This window comes from Mus caroli, unplaced genomic scaffold (genome assembly GCF_978045245.1).
Source record: "Mus caroli unplaced genomic scaffold, Mus_caroli_1 scaffold_15, whole genome shotgun sequence".
NCBI lineage: Eukaryota > Metazoa > Chordata > Mammalia > Rodentia > Muridae > Mus > Mus caroli.
In genome coordinates this window covers 3,470,604-3,488,969 of record NW_028227270.1, presented here as the reverse complement: position 1 = coordinate 3,488,969, position 18,366 = coordinate 3,470,604, and the positions used below count along the sequence as shown (strand labels likewise).

General features: G+C 35.7%; 1 protein-coding gene across 1 annotated transcript in view; it reads left to right on the top strand.

Moving 5' to 3' along the window:
• Nucleotides 1-18,366, top strand: part of Hcn1 (hyperpolarization activated cyclic nucleotide gated potassium channel 1) — a 369,238-nt gene that overhangs the window by 275,381 nt on the left and 75,491 nt on the right. The window lies entirely within an intron of this gene.

Here is an 18,366-nt window from a genome sequence, read left to right as displayed (position 1 = left end):
AATTTATCTTCACTCTGGCTTCCACATTAGGAGGACAGGCACTCATTACAATGCCCAGATTTGTGTGTGGGTGAATGGAATCTGACCTCAACTCAGGTACTAAGCCGCCTCTCCAACTCCATTTAATTTGTTTTAGAAGGAAGGAAAGAAGGCTAAGCCCCTGACTCTGACAGCTTTCCTTGATAGAACAATTTGTTTCTGGTGAGGGTGATCCATTATTTCTGCCTTATATAAACATGTTGGAGAAATCACATATTTAATAAAACCAGTACACAAACGTATTCCTCCCTCTTATAAGTAATTCAGAATACTCGGTTATAAGATTCATGAGATTGAGGAAATGTGTATGTAACTACCACAAAATCATTTGTATTAGCATTCTGTATAATATAGCATAAAATAGCATATCTTGTACAATATTATAAAATCATTTAAATTTTAGCCTTATTTTGTATACTGCCTACAATCTGAACCTACACAATGCTGAAGAAACAAAAATGTAAAAGGCAGAATGTTAGGAAGGAAGGTTTATACATTTGAAATGCTAAGTTATCTATCTGATAATTATTGCTGTTCAAATCATATTAACACAAATGTGTTTGTAGTGTAAAAGTTTTCAGAGCTTTTTTAAATCCAGCAATTCAAAAAAGATCATTACTTTTTAAAGATAATTTTTCTCTCATATTCTCTTTATTTTTGCAGCAAAATATATTGCCATCAAATAAGTCATTGCAGATGTAACCATTTTTCTAAATAAATAATAAAATAGGCATAAATCACCAATTCATACTAACAAAATAGTTCCTAAGATAGTATAAAGAGCGAGATAGAAAACTATATCTTGGCCTAGTCTGCCATCACTGGAAAGAGAGGCCCATTGGACACGCAAACTTTATATGCCCCAGTACAGGGGAACGCCAGGGCCAAAAAAAATGGGAATGGGTGGGTAGGGAAGTGGGGGGGGGGGGAGGGTGTGGGAGACTTTTGGGATAGCATTGGAAATGTAATTGAGGAAAATATTTAATAAAAATGTATAAAACCAAACAAAACAAAACAAAACCAAAAAAAAGAAAAGAAAACTATATCTTAGACAACAAAACAGATTGCATTTTTCTCAAGTCACAATTTAGGGATTAAACCCCAGAGATCAAGAGATATCAAATCATATTCTACACATATGAAACTAACAAACTGAGGGGAAATAATGTGAGAAAAATCACCTTATATTTCAGGCCAGTGTGCTTAAAATGTCTAGAGGAACAATGAGATTCATCTTCAGAAATGTATTGTGAATCACATGATTTTTATTTTCATTTCAAAATACATATTCTAGCATCCAACCTGGAAGGTAGAATTATTATCCCAATGTTTTCTCTCTGTGCAGACTATTTTGACACTGAAAAGGTGTCAAAATATTTGATGAGCAGGATAATCAAATTCTTCCATAACTAATCACTATATTTGGCAAGACTAGATAATAGATAAATGAGAATATTATAGGTGAGCGTGTCTGAAAATGAGCAACATTTACCTTGAAAACATCAGCTTTGCCAGTGTTGGAGCTTTGAGCTCTGTCTTCTCACTTTTGAATGGGCTATTTTGACTCCAAAAAGCAGACTTGGGCTTCACATTGGTTTCCTTTAACTGCACTTGCTATGGCAGAGGTATTGCTGGGGTATCTGTTGTATTAGGTCTCCAGCAGATCTTTATGTGTGCATGTCATATTCTTGAATAGAAAACATTAGCATCATACAGAGCCTTTAAAGTACATGCTACTTCATAGAAGTTCAACAATTCTTCCAGCAAAATACTAAAAGAGTTAGTTTACAAATTTTAAAGATGAAGAAATTGGAGCTTAAGTGTATTATAAATTTTGTTCCAGGCCACAAAGCATTTTCGGCGTTAGAAAATACTTATTATAAAAATCATGTGTTTTCTACAGTAAGGTTGTACAGGTTTTGCAGAAGTTTAAATTCTTTTCTACCACTAACTGAACAGCTTGGGAAATACTACCTGTATTTATAAAACAAATAGAAGGATCTTGTATATTTTGCTATGAAAATATCGGTGAAAAATATTAGTACTCTTATATTATATAGAAATAGCTCATGGTACTTTAAATGGATAAACATGAATAGTGTTCATAGTCATATAGTTACAGCCTAGTTGCAGATTTTTAATACAGTTTAAAAATTTTAAAACATATACTTATGTTTTAAAATTAAAATATTGATTATTTCAGGAAGTTAGTGTAAATTACAATTACTGCAAAGGAGAGCTAAAGACAGCGAGATATACCAAAGTTATCAGAATTTAGTTGTAATAACAAATTGGCAGAATATTTAAACTTAAATAGTAAATTAGTTGCATACTTAGAAATATTATTGAATAGCTTTGTTTGTTTGTTTGTTGTTACAGTTGAAAGTGGACACTCTGACATCAGGCTAATGGCACTGATCTCTGCCTCACTTTCAATCTCTAAGAAATGTTTTATTCATGTCTAACAATAGAACATATTGTTTTTACTTGAGGACAGAAAGATCTTTGCTTGGCTTCTCTCGCATTCTAAGCTTCTCTTAATTATGAGGATTTCTCCTAGAAATTTTCCAAGAATAAATTCTAATTTTAAAAACATCAGCTTTTATAGGGCATATAGCTTATTAAAATGCCTTAACGGAAACTTGCTTCCATTTCAGTAAGTACTAATGTTATTGTTATTATTGAAATCACTACATGAAATAATATGAAGAAATAAAATAAGCTTTGCTCTCTGGGATAGCACTTTTCTGACTGTATAACGGTGCTCTACTAAAGCAAAACATTGTATAACTCAGGATGGTTCAAGACAGCTCTGACTAGTGACTGTATTCACAGCACTTTCATATTCACTGCTGTTTCTCTGGAAACGGAAATGACAGGTACTGGTATTCTAGTTTTAAATGGAGCTAAGGCAGTAATCTTACTTTATGCAAGCAGCAGGCTACCTGACGGTCTTATCCCCAAAAACTGTCTGAATAGAAAATTTTTTAAAAATGCTTAGAATGCATTGCCACTGTGTTAGTCTGCTTTTTGTCACCGTAAGAAGCCCCTGAAGTTTTTAATGTATACAGATATAAAGTGATTTGGCTCATGGCTATTCTGGTTTTAGAAGTTCTGAGCCTTGACTAGTCAGACCCTTTGCTTTTAGGCCTTCGGTGAGATAGCAAATCAGTGTCACATGTGTAGTAAAGAAAAGGAAGGCAAGGCAAAGATCTTCTAGCCAGGAAGCAAAGGAAAGAAATATCAACATTCAACTACACACTTCCAAAGTCTATAAAGTGGCTAAAAATCTCCTGCCAGGTCCCATGTCTTCAAGTTACTCCGCCTCATTATATCCCCTTTGGTGGGGTGTGCAAGTCTCTATATTTGTGGGGGCATTCAACACCCATGTTGTTACAGCCTATATATATATATGTATATATTACTTTATAAGAAATGCCTCATTACTTTGAATTAATTTTGGTTATAAAAGTTTACTAATTTTTATATCAGCTTTCAAAACTTTAATCAAACCATTATCTTTGATATCTTTAATAGTATTTCAATAGAAATAGACAAAACCAAGATAAGAGCATAAGGATTACTTTATATTTACTTTATAATTATTGTTTAATTAGTGACCTCAGGAAGTGAAAGTGTAAGGATATATCAGTGAGATTAACTTATGTTAGTGTAAAGGAGACATTGGGAGGAGATAATGTTTCAAGTGAAAATAATTATTCCGTTAAATGGGGGAGAAGGAGGAGGAAAACCATGGAGTTTATTTTTAGCATGGATGGATTCATGGTTAGCGGCACAGAGAACTGTCTCTTACCCCATATTGTTTGAAGGGTATTTATCTTCCTTATGAGGGCTGGAAAATATGTTCTAATGTCACCTGGCTCCAAATCCAGCTTCAGTCTCAGATGCAGTATACTTCAGGTCCAGAGTGAAAAGTTTACTTTCTAGCCATAGTCCTTCTTTATCCAGAAATGTCAAAAATGGTTGCCCTGCCTTATAAATTATTACAGGTAAGAGAGATACACCCCAAGAACTGGTAAATAGCAAAGAATAATAAACCATACCAAATAGTAGGGTGGTGTTGGTGATAATGGAAAAGACTGTTCATTAAGAATTCAGAGAACTGGCTTTATCCCTGACATTTACTAACTAGATGTAAAACCTGTGAAAATGAATTCACCACTCTGGGATTCTTCTCCTCATCTGTGAAATGAGAGGATTGGAAACAATTATCTCCATGGTGCCCTCAAGCTCTCAATGTCTCTTTGGCACTAAGTATCTGTTAATCTCACTGACATGATCCAAAAGACACTTAAAATGTCTTCTGGGTCATCTTTATGTACATAATTCATTAATGTGTAGTACTGGCCGGGGACATAGTACGAAGAGCCCATGTCTCTTAGAATAACCTGACCATTTGTGTTGTATATAAATGACTTTAATTACTTATGCCAAGAATTATTTCTCAAACGAAATACCATCTTTCTATACCTCTTGGGTGATTTTATTTCCACCAGCTTTGGTTTTTAGAGCTGCAGCTAATTGGCTGTGCCATTATGTATATACTTTGTGACACCCAATCACACGACCACCTGATATTTCAAAGACAGAGTCATAACTAAATTAACATTCCCATGAGTCACAGGTATGTAACATGTAGTTACAAGGAGTGTTTGCATATTTTGCCTCTTCAAATATGCAACATTTTTAATTGGCTTTACCAAGAATCAACAACTGTGCTAACGGTTCGATTTTGCAAGCACTCTAATTACTAAGGTTATAAAGAATAGGCTGCAGGTGAGTCTGCAAGAAACTGGCCCCAAAAGTGATTGGAAAGTTACAGGAAAAATAAAGAAGGGAACAAAAAGAGATCAGGTCACAGAGGAGCTAAAGAAATGCCTGCCGCAGAGTGGAAAAACCATGACAGTTCATATTTAAGAGCATAAGGAATGAGAAATTGACTGAAAACATTCAGAAAGGCAACTCAAACCTGAGGATAATCCAGAAATGCCTACTAGAGTTGGTCTAAAGAATGTTGATTCCAATAACAGATATGATTTGTCCATGACAATTTGAATTATGGTCAATAAGCTTCATTTACTCTACCATGAAAACAACGGGGTCTTGAGGACAAAATGCCATGGATTGTGAGGACTGTTGATTGCAGACCCCTCCAACTAGGACATTCAGGGAACACAAAGCCATATTTTCATGTCTATTATACTTTAAAAGAATAACATATTTATCAGCACTTTTTTCTATTGTCTATTGATCTTCCTTAGTATATTGCATATGCATCTGGGTTTGTGCCTTTGCAGTAAATGGTTTCAGATCCAACCACTCATAACCCAGGAAACTGACATTCATTTAGCACTGCTATATGCCAGATCATATTTTGTTCTTCAATGCCTTCTCTGTAACTTTTCTCACCACTTTATGAAATGAAGGAACAGAAGATAGAGAGATTCAAGTTACTTCTTTAAGGCATGAAAGAAGGAAAGTGTGAAATTTGAATTTACATCTCTTTCTCCAAACATCTCCTCTTAGACATTCTAAAGGTAGCCATGGATAATGGGGTTATTCTTCACTCCTAGATAGACAGTAGTTCCTCAAATTTTGCCAGTTTTTTTTTTTAAAAAGTTCCTGGCCAATACAGATCTGGAGACTGGAAGCCAACCATTGGACAGAGCACAGGGATCTCAATGGAGGAGTTAGGGAAAGGACTGAAGGAACTGAAGGGGGCTAATCTGGCATCAATGGTAGGGGAGACCCGTGGTCCTTGGTTGATGCCCGGGTGTGGAGGAATGCTAGGGTGGTGAGGTGGGAGTGGCCAGGTGGGTGGGGAAGCAGGGTTAAGGGGTGATGAGATAGTGTGTTTGCAGAGGGGAAATTGGGGAAGGGGATAACATTTGAAATGTAAATAAATGAAAAGAAAAGGTTCCAAAATCATTTTAAATGACCATATTGGTTCCTACTAACAATTAACAGAACAGCAGTCACAAGATTGTTGGAAGGAAGACAGAAAAGTAACTTAAAGGCAAATGAGCATGTGCGGAACTCTGCTGAGCTCTTAGATGCTTTGAAAGAAGCCATACATCCCTCTGCTTTTACTGCAGGCTTTAACCCTTTTCTTTGATCTATGGCTGCCCACTTTTGCTTCTGCATGTTTGTGAAGGCTAACACTTCCTTCACAAAGTGCGCGTGCCCGCGCATGCACACGCGCGCGCGCGCGCACACACACACACACACACACACACTTTGAAATTTTTTCATTTATAAATATTGAGCCTTCTATGAATCTGAAATGCAGTTTCTTGACCTCTGCGTGCCCACTGTAGCTCCCAGCTAGAGTCCCCACTTCTGCCTGGTGAAGTAGAACTGCCGGATTAGACACATAGTTTAATAATTTTCTGGTCCAGAGTAGGATTTGATATTTTCTTTAAGTCCTTGTCTGTCCCATTTTTTCTTATATGCCAGACTCCTGAAGTCATTTCCTTTACTCTTAGGCTGAACTGAATAGTGAAGTCATCTAGAAATCTTTAAGAAATAATAATGTCAGTAGCAGCTGGTTTTCATTGCCTGCATCACCATTGTGCAACAGTTAATATACAGAAATATGAACACTGGACATAGCCTTCTGGACACAGCGAAGTTGCTTCTGACTTAAGCATGGTGCTTCAGGCATTTCTCAGGATCTTCATGAAGACACATATAAAACCATTCCTCTTATACTCAAAGTAGTCAGAAGAACAGATGCTCTTGGGAAGCTTTAAATCATTACAGTAATGCTATCCTTCCTATTATCACTGCCCAAGACAACATTAAAAATGTATAGGTTTGAAAAATACCTATAATGTACCTCTCTGCCTATACAGAGTATCACCTGACATCTGTATATAGTGACTTCTTTCTTGTGTATTCAGTTTTAATATTTTTCTGCATTATTATATCAATGACTGTTAAATAATAAAAGCATCTCCAAAATGTATGTATTTATAGAAAGTCACTAAAGTAAATAGCAATATCAATGTAGTTCACTAACTGGACATTTTTGCTGCACTCAGCATTTCTTTCTGTCTTTCAGAATGTATGTGCATAACGCAGCTTTTATCCTAATATTTTTATGTGTTTTGCTTAGCCAATGGTACCGTTCCACAATCCACAAGAAATTTGTTTCATCTATGCTGTTGCTGACAAACTCCAGAGTTATGAAACTGTATGGTTTCTAGTTTTGTGTTTTTATAGGATTTCTGTGTGTGCAAATATGTGTCTCTATGTCTACAAGTGTTTTGGATGTTTCTCTTTGACTCTTTTCTACTGTTTGTTTTGTTTACTCCTGTTTTTTATCTTATTAATATTCAGCTGTGCATTTGTTTTAAAAGGAGAGACAAAAAGGGCATAGATTAGTAGATTTAGAAGGATAGGGAGGATTTGAGGGAGATGGAAGAAGGCATACTGTAGCTGGAATATATCATATAATAATTTTTGTTTTCTATAAAAGAAAAATATAAAAGAAGTCCATAGAAATAAATGAAAAGAGCAAAGACTTCTTATGCATGCACAGTGTAAGAGGAGCTGGGAGGATATGTGTGTGGGTGTACTTTATAGTGTCATGCTTGATCACATTTTAAGAGTCTTTCGGTTTTTTAGACAGTATGGGGACAGACCAACCACAGCCATTAAAGCAAAACAACACACACTCCTGTCTCTTGCAAACTAAGAAAGTAAAACAGAATGAAACGAAGACACATCTGGGATTACAGTAAACATTAAACTGCTCGAGAGAAGTAATTTTTAAAAACTCTGAACATCAAGAAATATCTATGTTGATTCTACTATTTACAGATTTGACTGTACCTACCACATTTCTTATACATTCGTTGTATTTTAACAGTTCAGAAGAGCTATAAAGCAGTGTGCATAAATGCTGTTTTTTCACCAGACCTGTAATGATGATACTATGACATAAGCATGGACTCACCTTGGTTTTCTTTTGAAATTCAAAATAAGGATGGGCAACAACACAATTTTTTTGAAACAGTGTCTTATCATGTAGCCCAGGCCATGCTGTGCTAGAGATCTTTTATTAAAGGTATATGCCACCAGTCACAAAGAGCTGGAATATTATTTTTAAGGCAGAGTAGTTAAAGTCCATGATGAAACTTATTAACTTAAAAGTAATATCCCAATACTTTGCTAATCCCAACTTTATTATCTCTTTTTGGAAATTTTTTTTAACCATTTTAACATAACAACACTAATTTTTTTTAACTGGAGAAAAGATGCTATTGAATTTTGTAACAACAGTGTATATACTAAAAAATTACTTTCACTATTAGGCATTTTCTTCTTACAATCAAGTCACTTCTCATTCATACTTTGTTGTTACTTGATTATAGATAGAATATGATACATGCTTTCTTACAATTCTCAGTCTGCCCTTTTCAAACAAAAATACCACAATAAAAATGATGGATAAACAAATTCTGTACATAGGACATTTTCCAGACATTAGTTTAAAGCTTTCATATATTAATATATAAAAGAACACTTCATACTGAGCACCTGAATGGAGATCCTGTGTCTGCAAACAAAAGGGCAAGTGTCAACCTGGGAAGAGATCATTCTGGGAAAATATGCTAGATTTTTCCATCGCAATATTTCCTGCAAAGATTTGATCATCACACTATGTTGTAATCCTTCTAGTTTTATAGGAAACATAGGTACTTACTATTTACCATCAAACCAAGCCCAATATCTTCGGGCCTGAAAGGCATAATCACCTGTAGAAGATCCTGTGTATCACTCTATATTTACACTAAAAGAAAATGAAAATAAAGGTAACAAAAATGTCACATTAAACTGCAAATGGGATTACTTTATAACCATACTTTTTTAGATTTTTGTTTTACATTGATTTTTTTCCTCCCATTCCTATATTGGAAGGCAAAATCAGAAAAAAACATTCATTTCTTCATTGTGTAACTTACTCTGTGATGACCATGTTGCTTAACTTTTAAATAACCAGAAATATTAATATAGAAATTAAAAAGCCCTCAGGTAGGAGTAAATGAAGATATGTCTTAAAAACAAATAGTGCCTTACTTCAAATCCTTTAGAACTAATGCTTGGCAAACTGGTTTGCAAAAAAATCTAATGTTTTCTACACAAGATTTCTTTCTTTTTAATGTCAGGATTAAGTCAGACATTATGAGTTCAGTGCTAAATTATTATTATTAAAATATTCTTGATAATAAACAAGATAGATTGTTTATAAATTAAAGAGAGATGTTTAGATGAAGTAATCAATGAATTTTAATCAATTCCTTGTGTGAAGTTCTTTTCTGTGCTTCACATTTTGTTAAACTTAAGGTAATGTGTTATTATTAGCATTTGATGTGAAAGTTTGTACACAAATTTAAATATCATATATTATGTTTTAAAATTATTGATACCATTCGAGTTTATTAGGTTGAATAGCCAGAGTGCATTGTGTACAGATGGTTAGCCAAAATCATCAATTTATTACAACAAATTTTACAACTTTAAAAAGTTGTATTTTGAGGGCTGGAGAGATGGCTCAGCCGTTAAAGGCTAGGCTCACAACCAAAAAGTTGTATTTTGAAATATATCCATGGTATAATAAGCAGTGATAACCAATAATAATAAGACACTAACTCAACTGTCAGTCCATATTGGAGAAGAATGCTATCTCCCATGACCACTAACACCATTATTTTAACTGAGATGTGACATCGCAATCTTCATTTCCATTTTTCAGTTGATATATAAAAGCATTGGCTCCCGGTCAGTGAATCTGGGAACTAAATATATATAGACACTGGAGAAAATGCAGTGGTAAACACATCAGGCCACCCACTACTGACCTTTCACAAAAATTTCAGGAGCTCTGAGCATAACTAAGACACACACTTGGCATTCTTCCTAAGGGTAGAGCAAATACATTTTCCGTGCCGCGAAGGATCAGCGATAATCCTTGGTGTGACGATATCCGAGAAGTGAACTAAAGAATACCTTGGGCAGAAAAATCTATAGTCAAAGAACTTTCGAGACGGTGAAACAGAAAAGCGCTGAATAAGAATGTCTGAGTTCCTTTGTGGAAGAAACAATAATAAATGTACAAGGTGAAGCAGAAAGCCATGCTGATCAAAAAAATCGTGTAGACAAAGAGATTGAACTTGACCCTGAGAACAACAAAAATCCATTAAAAGGTCTGAAGGAAGAGAGAACAGTAAATTGACCAGAGATTCTCTGTCTTAATCGTGAAAATTAGCAAGGCACAAAACAGAGACTGCACTCCGAGTGCAGTTAAAATGTTAGCCATGAGTTTAGTGGAAAGATAAAGTGTTGTTGACTAAAATAGTAATACAGAAGGTGCAGCTAGACAAAGGATCACTGAAACCTTGGCATGTGTAAAGTAACATGACTTGGAGATGTGCTAAGAACTGAAATGACAAAATATATAATTCAAGGACCGGCTGTTTTGATGAGGATATCGTATTGTGCATGTGAAGGCAATTTAACAGTGGCTAGGGATATAAGATTATTGGTAGCTCACTTCACTAGCATTTTCAAGGCCCTAAGTTCAATTCCAAGGATCATCAAAATTTAAGAAAACAAACAATCAAAAAAAGTAGTGTTTTAAAAATCATTTGAAAACAGCAAAAATGTGACTTCAGTTTCTTTGTTTTGATTTTTGGTTGCTTGGCTTATTCTGTTTATTTATTTGCAATCCTGAGTGTGTTGTATTTGTTACTCCCTCTAATTCCTTCAGGTATCATTTTAGTTCCTCCATCCCCCACCCCCATATGCGCAAGCAGAAGGAGCAGTATACTTACCATTGACATTTTCACTTACCAGTGCCATCCACTTTCTTTTTTTTTTTAATTTTTAATATTTTTATTACATATTTTCCTCAATTACATTTCCAATGCTATCCCAAAAGTCCCCCCTAGCGCCCCCCACTTCCCTACCCACCCATTCCCATTCTTTTGGCCCTGGCATTCCCCTATATTGGGGCATATAAAGTTTGCAAGTCCAATGGGCCTCTCTTTCCATTGATGGCCGACTAGGCCATCTTTCGATACATATGCCGCTAGAGACAAGAGCTCCGGGTTTCTGGTTAGTACATCATGTTGTTCCAACAATAGAGTTGCAGATCCCTTTAGCTCCTTGGTTACTTTCTCTAGCTTCTCCATTGGGAGCCCTGTGATACATCCAATAGCTGACTGTGAACATCCACTCCTGTGTTTGCTAGGCCCCGGCATCGTCTCACAAGAGACAGCTATATTTGGGTCCTTTCAGGCTAAAGACACCATCAATAAGACAAAAAAACCACCAACAGAGTGGGAAAGGATCTTCACCTATCCTAAATCAGATAAGGGACTAATATCCAATATATATAAAGAACTCAAGAAGGTGGACTCCAGAAAGTCAAATAACCCCATTAAAAAATGGGGCTCAGAACTGAACAAAGAATTCTCACCTGAGGAATACCAAATGGCAGAGAAGCACCTGAAAAAATGTTCAACATCCTTAATCATCAGGGAAATGCAAATCAAAACAACCCTGAGATTCCACCTCACACCAGTCAGAATGGCTAAGATCAAAAATTCAGGTGACAGCAGATGCTGGCGAGGATGTGGAGAAAGAGGAACACTTCTCCATTGTTGGTGGGATTGCAAGCTTGTACAACCACTCTGGAAATCAGTCTGGCGGTTCCTCAGAAAATTGGACATAGTACTACCGGAGGATCCAGCAATACCTCTCCTGGGCATATATCCAGAAGATGTCCCAACCGGTAAAAAGGACACATGCTCCACTATGTTCATAGCAGCCCTATTTATAATAGCCATCCACTTTCAATCACAGCTTGTTTTGCATTTCCCTCCACAAGTTCATTCAGCTTTTCCTGCAAAGGACAAGGTAGATAAAGATTCCCTGAGGCTAAATACAAGTGTCAAATCTACATTTTCTTAAAACTCCAAATTTAAGGAATATAGTCAGTCACACCTTAGAATCTTTCTTAAATTCTATACATTAATGTACTTTAAGCTAATGTAAAGGAAGACAATTTGGGGATTAAAGATAATTCAAGGAATTTTAGGAAATGATTTAAAATTTAGAAAGTATGGGAAATGCAGGGGGTGTAAAGAAATAGGGAACACAGAAGTGGTAAAAAAGAAACACATAGAGATGATAGATATGTTATATAAATGATAACTCTAGTCTAGTATAGATGGTAAAACTCAAATTCAGAAGCTCAGCATCCAATACAAGTTGTTCATCTAGGATTCCATAATTGTATCATCAGTCAAGATGGAGATGTGAATTAGCATGACGATTCCTCAAAATAAGTTAAAAATACAGCTTGTATGGGCTGGGGGGCATGGCCCAGAGTGGTAAAGCGCTTGCCAGGATTGGAGCATTGTGGGACTTGCTGTCCAACTACTGTAGCCAAATCAGGAAGTAAAGACTTCGTCTCAAAGATAAAAAGTACAGAATTGTTGCAAAAGACATGCAACAGTGGCTGCTGACTTCCATGTGTTTGTATGCATGTGGGTATGCATACATGCCCACACATGTATGTAATCTCCCCTTGCATAAGGTCCAGACATACACTCCTTGGTATATACCCACAAAAAAAAAAATCACAAACAGCTTAAATTAGAGAATCTTGCATTTCCATGTATATCTTTACGATATTCCCAATAGTCAAGTTAAGAAACAGCCCAGATGGTCTTTAACACATGAATGGATAAAGAAAACGTGATATATTCACACTGCTGTTTTACTCACCCATAAAGAGGATTGAAATTATATCCCTCATAGGAAACTGGTTTGAATTGAACATAATCTTATTAACTGAAATAGTGAGTCCCACATTAAAACCCAAACAAGTACCATATTTTCTTTCCTCTGGAAGCTAGTTAAAAGAAGAACAAGGAAGTAGAACGGGAGAACTCTAAGTACATGGAAGGGAAATGGAAGGGGAGGAGGGGAAGAGGGTTGGGCGGAATATGATCTAAGTATCCCATATGTATGTATGCAAGTTCCCTAATAAAATCTGTTGCTTTTTATAGCTAATGTATATTGATAAGATGATTTGTTGCTAGCTCAATAAATAAAAGATTCATAAAATTTATCCCACAATCACTTTCTTATATGTGTCTTGGAGTGTTTGTTTCAGTGAAGTCAACATAGATGTTGTAAGATGAACTGACAAGAAATTTTCTAAAGAAATTACAATGGCTATCAGGATATAAAGACCAAAATTAGAGTTACTTGTGCAAATTATAACATGATTTAAAATTTAACATAAAAAAATAGATATCAATATTATTGAGAGTTCTGCTTGGCCTTGTGGCCAATATTAACTTGTTTAAAACAAAAGAAGCATTATGGATTTTAAATTTCAGTTCTGAGTATGGCATTATAATCTCCATTCATAAACAATGAATTAGGAAGTAGAAATTGAGGAAATTTGAAACTTTTGATCTATAATTATAGTTCTGTAAGCAGTAAATGAATGTAAATGTGCTATGTAGTTTTACAGAGGAGATCAAGGGAAGAATTAAACACTATTATAATAATTATCAAGTGTAAAAGAAGATTTGAGATATGGAAGATGGATAAATACTATTTTATGTCTATAAACCAATAAATAATGCCAGCAGTTACCCCACAAAAGAAATAGAAGCAACCATGGAGTGATCCCAAATACCTCTAGACATGGGCAAAGACTGCTTGGTTTGAGGATTCATTATTACCTTGCACAATAAATACTCTTGATAGCTTTTATATTTAATAATACAGATATATTACTCTTACATATTCTAATTTCATAAAAATAAAAATTAAATTAGAATACCATTTTAAATAGGAATTAAAGTAGCCCCTTTAAGTCTAGTGGGTGTTATTTTTATTAACATATGTTAAGAAAAAATTGCACCTATGCTTTCCATAAATATTTTCTTGGTGACTATTAAATGCACTGAATAATTTACAAAAATGCTATATTGCTACAGCTAACACAAACATTAATAGCCTCATTCTTTGAACTTGTGATCCTCTATAAAATTTCTCACATTTTATTTATCTCTTTCTCTAAATACCACTACATGTCTTTTCAAAGAGTTATTTTTGTTGGCCAACCAACATGGCAATGATATTCTATGTATTTTGGGAAATCTTATGTGTGGGGGAAAAAGGGTAAAGTCAGCTACTGCTTATCACAAAGGTTAGATGCTAACAGAGATATCTGTCTAATTTCTAAGCTCATGTCCACTGCCCTGCACCGCTTCTCTACATTTTCTATTTATTGGCCACTCTCTCCTTAAACTCTGGGTTCTGCTACTTACATTTTCATGTTTTGCTTTTGTTTTGTTTTTATGCTCCTCTCATACTTACATAGTTATTATCCATATCCTTAACTTGAACCTCTTCCCTATCTGAACTGCTTTTAAAATGCCAGTTCTGCTTCTTGCCAGCTTTCTCCTCAGTTGACACACCATCTCCTGGTCTCTTAGTCATCGATGACGTGTGCATTTCCTTCTCTGAGTGCCTGACCTACATATAAGCATGGACATGTGCCATCAGCCACTTAAACTGAGCTTTCCAAAAACTGAATTTATTTTTCCCCTGTTCTCACTCAGATATGCTTCCTATGTCCTAAGATAACCCAGTACTTGACATAGAGAAGTGACTCAAAACTTCAGTATTTGTTAAGATTAGAGCTGCTGTGTCCTGAATGCAGACTTGTCATTCAGGAGATCTGGGTAGAGACTACAAATACATCATCCTAAGAAGTTTCTAATTGCTGGTGGTGTTTAGTAATGTCTTAACAATTGATCTGGGACTGTGAAGACAGATCATTTGGTCAGAGCATATGCTCTGCAAGCATGTTACTTGAGTTTGAATCACTAGCTCTGATATAACAATCCAGGGATGTGATATATGTAAACCCAGCCTTACGGGACAAATTCAAGTGGATACAGAGAGCTCACTGACCAGAAAGACGACCTAAAATGACAAGCTCATTCAGAAAGAGACACTGCCTAAGGACTTTAAAGTTGAGAGCAATGGAGGTGGACACTGGCATAAATATTTGCACATTCTTATGCATACACACAAACACACACACATGCACACACATACTCACATCTGTGCATGCATACACAAACACATATACCTGCATGCACATGCATTCATCCATTTGAACAGACTGTTATTTCACAACTGTTAGATTAATAATTACTGGGCAAAGTTAATTATTAAGTAATATACACTGTAAAATCAAAATTAACTCCATATGAGTAAGCCACAATTAATATCCATAGAGCTTTGGAACAATAAAATAACAAGGACTCATTCAAGTGAATATCTTCTTAAGAAAATAATTTGAAGTACACACACACACACACACAAAGACTTCTAAGAGGAAATTTAACTATATTCAACCAAGACTTTTTTTTATAAAATAAAATAACTTATGTATAATTTTTTTTTTGGTTTATTTGTTTGTTTTAGCTAAGTGACAGTTTTCTATTTTATGAATGGGCAAAGAGCAGATATTTGGTGATAATTTTCTTTTTACTTTTCTTTATTTTTTCTAAGACAGGATTTCTCTGTATAGCCTTGACCAACCTAGAACTCACTCTGTAGACCAGGCTAGCCTCACACTCAGAAATCTCCCTGCCTCTACCTCCCAAGTGCTGGGATTAAAGGCATGTGCCACCACTATCTGGAAGTAATTTTCTTTAGCAACTAAAGTAATATACTTTTTCATGCTGCATTTCACATTACTGAGATACATGGCAAGGAAGAAGACAGGTAAAATGTCATATGCTTCAAGGTTAGTTTCAGTGTTCCAAGCAGTTGCGTACCAGTCCATTATGGAATCAAAGCAAAGATGACAAAAAACAAACAAATCAAAACAAAACAAAGCAAAACAAAACAAAGCAAAACAAATGAAAGCATTGTTCGGCCAGCAGTGGTCCCAATCTTTTGGGGCATACTAGTGTGTGAGAGAATTATCATCTTAGAACCCAACCCTTTGTTTTTTTCTAGTGTGGGATATCTGGAGAACTTACTGGGCTACAGACTATATCCCACAACAACTTGGTTTAAAATTTCAGGAAATAATAAAACAGGAGAAAGATAATGCCAACAAGTATTCTCAAAACAGGAGGCCCTCCATGGGCCCAGTTTTTGACAACTGGAGGATGCTGAGTGTCAGACTTAACCTCCAAAGGGGCCATCACTTGGGGCTGAGTATGCATCTCTAGTAAAGAAGCTGGACCCATCCCATAAACAACAACCGAAACCAGACACTATTGTGGAGGCCAACAAGAGCTTGCTGACGGGAGCCTGATATAGCTGTCTCCTGAGGGGCTCTACCAGTCCTGACAAATACAGAAGGGGAGGCTCACAGCCATCCATTGGACTGAGCATTGGGTCCCTAATGAAGGATCTAAAGAAAGGACCTAAGGAGCTGAAGGGGTTTGCAGCCCCATAGGAGGAACAACAATATGAACTAACCAGTATCTCCAGATCTCCCTGGGACTAAACCACCAACCAAAGAAAACACATGGTGGGACTCATGGCTCTAGCTGCATATGTAGCTGAGGATGGCTGCATCAGTGGGAGAAGAGGCCCTTGATCCCCTGAAGGTCATATGCCCCACTATAGGGGAATGCCAGGGCCAGGAAGCAGGTGTGGGTGGGTTGGTGAGCAGGAAGAGGGGAGAGAAGATAGTGGGCTTTTGGAGGGGAAAACTAGGAAAGGGGATAACATTTGAAATGTAAAAAATAAAAAAGAAGATATCTAATAAAAATATTTCTTGGGGGAAAAAAGAAGCTAAAATCAAGATTATCTCACACAATTCCAGACCCTAAACATTGTATCATATCCTACTTTCTCTTCTTTTCCAAGAACATTTCCAGAAATACAGACAGGTTCGAGTCTAGCTCGCTACATACATTATATTGAGTAAGAGTCTATAGTCACTGAAACTGTTGTGTATCACCATCATAGGGGCAGGGCTGAACAGAATGAATCTCACATCCTTTGAAGGAGGCTACCAGAGCATATAGATATTCGAATTCTTCTTTAAAATTTAATGATTTTTTTCTCAACAAATCACTGGGAATCAGTTATACACAAGCTAGGTGAAGACACATAAGATCAAAATGTTATGTCGTGTACCTTTAGAAGGAGAGATGCAGGCATGCAAGATTTCAAGCTTCAAACACTTCAAATAGGCTTTTTTTTTTTTTTAATGAGAAATGGTATAGTTACTGAATGAAGAAATTTTTGTAACAAAGTAGTATTTCAGTTCAGGGTAATCATTTGCAAAGTTGAATCTCTGGGTAACATATACAAGGGTTTTCTGTTATATATAGGAAAATGAAAAATGACTTGATGGTTAAAATGTATCAGTTAGTTGTTTCCATTAATCACCAATAGCAGGTACAGTAATTGTGGACATGTAATAAAAAGACATAGACCTTTAGGCAGGACTCTGTTATCAGAGAAAGGATAGAAAATATATCATTTATGTTTTATTTAACCTAAACCTTCCTAATGAAGTGAGCGTTTAATACAGTTCCCCATGTTGTGGTAACCACAACCATAAAACTACTTTGTTGCTACTTCATAACTCTAATTTTGCTACTGTTATAAACGCAGAATATCTGATATGTGACCCCCAAGGGGGTTGTGACCTACTGATTGAGAACCACTGATTTAATGAAATAATCATTTCAGTAACATTACCCAATGCAGAAACATGAAATTTGATTATATATTGGTTCTATCATCATGACAATAAAAATAATTCATTGCTTTTGAGCCAAGTATGGTGGTACATGCCTTTAATCCCAGCACTTATGAGACAGAAACAGGAAGATATCTGTTGAGTTGAGTTTAAAGTAAGGCTAATCAAAGCTAGCCAGGACTGCAGTAATCCTGTCTCAACATACATATAATCTGTGTGTGTGTGTGTGTGTGTGTGTGTGTGTGTGTGTGTGTGTGTGCGCGCGCGCGTACATGTGTGTTGTTCTCAAAGTATAATATTTTTTTAATTTCTGCATTAGGAACACCTACAGAATTCATCCCAAAGTTTAATGTATATATAACCCAAAGTTTGACATTTCTTTTAAAGATATGGATTCAATACCTGGAATTCTCTTCCAACAGTTTCTCAGACAAATATCTGTTTTCTCATGCTACTCTTATGATCTGGTTTGTTATCTTAGCTGAATTTTGTATTTGCTTATATAAATATAAAAGTTTTATCAGAGAAGC